The sequence below is a fragment of the Triticum dicoccoides genome, chromosome 1B (genome assembly GCF_002162155.2).
Source record: "Triticum dicoccoides isolate Atlit2015 ecotype Zavitan chromosome 1B, WEW_v2.0, whole genome shotgun sequence".
Classification (NCBI taxonomy): Eukaryota; Viridiplantae; Streptophyta; class Magnoliopsida; order Poales; family Poaceae; genus Triticum; species Triticum dicoccoides.
Genome location: NC_041381.1, coordinates 159,570,648 through 159,575,714, shown reverse-complemented (window position 1 = coordinate 159,575,714; position 5,067 = coordinate 159,570,648).

Genomic DNA, 5,067 nt, shown 5'->3' with positions numbered 1-5,067 from the left:
GCCGCCCTCGTCGTCGTCGACTGCCACCGACGCCACTCCCACAACCGCCACTCCACGCCGCCCCTCCCCGTGCCTTCGCCGCTCTCCTGGGCGACCGGAGCCGCCGGACCCGAGCCTCGCCACCGCACTTCGCCGGGAACCGCCGCCGCCGCCGGTTTATTCGCCCGAACCGGTATAAACCGATTTAACCACACCGGTTTTTCTTTGGTTTGTTTTTTTTTCGGTTTATTAAATTAGGTTTTGTTATGTTGCGAACGTTCGTTAGTTAGGTTCGGTAGCGAACGATTTTCGTTCGTTAGGTTCTGTTAGCGAGCGTTCGCTCGATAGATTTTTTCTTTTTCTTTTAGATTTCGGCCATGGACCCGTCTGTGAATATTTTATTTACGGATTAGCCCCTGGACTTCAAGCACTCACAACTTTTTACTCGTTTGTCCAAATCCAACGAAACCAACGCCCACTTCTTCGTTACAATCTCCTTTATCCAGTAAAATAACTTAAACATGTTTTTGAAAGTTTAAAATTTGAATTTCAAACAGTTTAGTATTTGAACTTTGTTTGATTGTAACTTGAGTTTTATAACTCTGTTTGAGTTTATTTTTTTGCAAATCGAAGCTCCTGAACCAAACTTTCTGATAAGGCCAAATTCACTCAATTTTGGTACTGTTAGAAATAGTTTCCTGTTGCAAGAGTTATTTGCTTGGTTTTGATGTTTTCTGAATCGTACTCCTCGTTCTTTCCGATCTTTTGATTGATTGCTTATGTGTGGTTACTATTGCTTGCTTACGATAGATTGACCGAAGTGTGACGAGTAGAACTATCAAGAGTTTTGAGTGCGAATCATCTTCATCAACATTGCAAGCAAGTTCACACTTTGATCATATCCCTTATTACCCAGTTTTATTGCATTAGTTCAATCCTCAAACATTGCATGATTAGGATCTAATTAAATTGTGGGTTTTGGGAAGTAGTTGAGGTAGTACCTATTACCTGTTTTATTTTCAAACCTTTGGGAGTTATTTCTACGTTTGCTTATTATGCCATGCTATGCTAGTAGACGTGGATTGGGTGAGTGTATCCATGACAGATGTGAGATTGTTGATTAATGGTTTATTTAAGGTGGCAACTTAAACACACATCTGGGTGGATTGAGGCACCTGGTTTCCATCAGGACTTGTCTGTATTTCTTTGGACCGCCACCCAGGCTCAAAGGGATCATGAGATTATTCAAACTAGAAACTTACGTGTGCAGCCACAAGCCATTATGGGCTCTGGCATAGTTGATTAAGTCGTGCGAACTCTTACAGGTGGACTAGCAGATGTAGGGGAAAGTAGGTGTACCGGTCTATCCTTTATGTAAGGTGCTAGCGCTTCCGAAAGACTATGTCTCGGTCATCCGTTTCTCAAACATCATGTAGTGCGAGGAATCAAACGGAGGCGATCGAGTCTTGTGTGGAAAAGTACGCAAACCTTTGCAGAGTGTATAAACTAATCATGGTTAGCCGTGTCCCCGGTTATGGACATCTTGAGTATCTAGTACTTGGATATCATATGAATCTCATCATGTTACTTCTAATTAATATTGTTGGGATGTTAATGAGTACTTTTAATTGGGATTGAGAATGTTTTCAACCATTCTCAATGTTTAACAACCACCATGATAGTTAAATAAATTTATTCCTTTGCAGTAGGGAAAAATTGGCTTTACGCAAAATTGTAACCATAGAGCTTTTCCACCAGCCAAATATGCATGTAGTGATAGCCTTTATTCATCATTGCTCTATGGTGTGAATTTGCCAGTACATTCAATGTACTGACCCTTTTGTGGCTGCAACGTCTCATGTTGCAGGTCTTACGATGAGTAAGTGTTACGCTAGGGTTACGATTTCTACACTCAACTTTGCCGTTGGTGTTGATGGGAATCCACAACCTTGTTGCTTCCGCTATTTTGGATTGAGGTAATAGTATTTACGTTACTTTACACATGTGATTTACCTCTGTTATAAATCCTCGAGTACTGCGTGTGTCAGCATACCGATCCAGGGATGACACTTAAGCATAGAGACTTGATCCATTCGGGTCGGGTCGCTACAAGATGGTATCAGAGCACATGTTGACTGTAGGACGTGACCCTAGAGATTGGCAAGCCCATAGGAAAGATTTTTCTCTACAACTTTCTTTTCAAAAAGACCTTTTACCTCTCTTCTCTTCTGAGCTTATTCAAATATTCCCTTTTAGTGAGACCATACCCCTTTCCCCTTTTGACCCCTCAAAGATTCGACTGATGAGACCATTCCAAGAAGTACAAGATATCAGACAACTAAGACCACTTTGGAATGAAGAGGATTTTTCCGAGGATTATAATGATGGAAACTACGACGGATAAAGACTAGGAGAATATGAAGAATTTCCAGATTTGGTATGACCAAGAAAGGCTACATTTATGGAAATTGTCAGACAATTGAAACTGTCAATACCCGAGATCAAGGTGTATCGGAGAAAGACCAAAACATCGAGCAGCAGAACTCAAAGTTTTTGTCAAGGAAAACCCTAAGACAGGAGAATATCAATTATGGAATGAAAGCTCATGGAAGAGACATGGGCATAAACACAGATATCTAAGATGCATTGCCCGCTTATGCTATTGTCACCGTGCGGAGTTAAGCATGCAGATGCATGGAAGGCTTGGATGGTAGAAGGCTGATGGAGCATCTGTCAGCAAAGGATGCAGTTTTAACATAGTTGGTGTATCACCAGGATCTGGAGAATTACATCAGGAGTTTTAAGATGGATCTGCAGGAAGTCATATTTGACAAGGAAGCAGTTCGTGAAGAACTCAGAACCTGAAACTGAAAGTAGCCAAGCTGGAGGAGCTAAACCTCGAGATACCGGAGATTTGTCAGGGACTGAAGGACAGTAGGACCATGCTTCATGCCAAGGATGTTGAAACCCAGAAGTTTGGAACGCAACTCTGGAAGATTAAAGGACGTCATGAGAGACTTAGCATTAACAGAAATGACCTGATAGAAGAACTTGAGAAGGACAAGCAGGATCAGAAGAAGCCATCGGAGACATGAACAAGACTTGAAGAGTTTGGCGACTTTGAAGATTTGTTGACCTTTATAGGACCAAACCCATGTTTTATGCTTACGTTAGATGCGACGATTGTGAGCTGTCATTTGTTTTATGTTTTTCCGACAGCCACAATAAAATCTGCCTTTTCAAAACTATTGTTTGTATTGTGTGTATCCCTCTCTATCTCTCTTATCCCACCCCAATACCCTTGGACCCAATAGAGGATGAATGGAGATGAGCTTGTATTATCTGGATCGATGAGTCAATTGGAGACGGGCCAATGGATTCAGAACATTGAAGATCATATGGAGAATAACCCTATAGCCGGAAAGGATATGACCCAGCATGCTCTTCAATGCTTTGGAAGAGGTGCTGCTACTTGGTGGAGGATGTACCAAAACATCAATGGATGGCAAGGAGTAACCAGTTGTAAGGAATTTAAGTTGACCTTGCTAAAGTCTCGGTTTGTGTCCCAGAGATTGGAGCCTTATGGAAAGGATATGAAGAAACTCCGTGCACGCAAGCTTTGTGGAGAAATAGGACACAACCATAAAGAACACAAGTATGAATGCCCAAATTGTGAAGGAAGTCACCCAGCTGAAAAATGCCCAACTAGGCAGATTACTTGTTTCTTGTGTGAAGGAATTACCCACTACCCTGCTCAGTGTCACATTTACCCCATGGTACAGAGAACCATCCAGCAGAAGAAAGAAACAATGAAAGGAGCCCTCAAGGAAACTTTAGAAGAATCTCTGATGAAGGAAGAGGTGGAGGAGACACATAAAGGAAACAAAATTAAACCCTGCACCAAGTCATGCTATTCATGTGGAGAAGAAGGACACATCTCCCAGAATTGTTTGAATGGGGATCTAGTAGAATTCCCGACAAAGGAAGTAAAGTATGACCCACAGGAAATAGAAGCCCTGATTGGAACGAAAAAGTCCCGAAAGAGAAATAGATTGGACTCCAGGAAGGACCGGAGTCATATCACCTGTTACAGGTGCAAGGAGTCAGGGCACTACCTCAGCAGTTGCCCAGAAAGGAAGCCGAGGACCCAAGGAGGTTATATGATCACAAGGAAACCACGAGAATTGTCAGAAGTGATATGTTTTCGTTGTAATGAAGCAGGGCACTTTGCCAGGGATTGTCCCAAGAAGAAGGAGACTTGTGCTAAATAGTTGAGTTAGCAACAATGTAAATGTAGTAGTAGTAGTGAGAACATCTCTTCTGTATTGAGATGTTGAGTTGAGGCATGTAATGGAAATACATGAGATTGTAGTAACCGGAGAATCAATAAAGTTATCATCGTTGGTACTGATTTGGATTTTTATGAGTTGTTACTCTATGAAGGAAGATTTTGACCATTTTTGAGGATATGAGAAATATGGTCTATGGATGAGATTGGAGCATTTTAAGGGTGGTAGTACCCTGTGAGGAGATTTGACCCCTGGAAAGGATAATGATATTCCACAGAGTGGATTTCGGACTAAACAAGCATGAGTTTTATCTCGATATGTTGGATACCCCAAGAGCATGAAGGAAAGAAGTATTATTGGATATAAAGGAGGTATGATGTTGGTAATATGGAGCAATGGCGACTCTTTGATGAGTTTGAGTAATCACATTTAGTTTGATACCAACCGAAGGAAGGGAGACAGTACAATTGGATGGATTCAAGAATACTAGGAAGTCGGATGTTAGAGTAATGATCAGTTGCCCCGATGATGAGTTCAAGGTTTACAAGTGATGAGGTGGGCCATAACCCACATGCCCCAGGACCTGCCAAGGAGCAAGCACATCCTTGCTGAAGGAAAAAAAAACCCTGGAAGAGGATATGCCTTTACCAACCGACGATTTTATAGGAGTTTACGCAAAACCTGAGAGTTGTTAAGGAACGATAAATGTTTGTTTGGCTTGCAGAATATATGGATTTATCCGAACTTGGTTCGTTGACAAGAGAAATTCTGCAATGCTTGTGAGGATGACCGAGTGTTA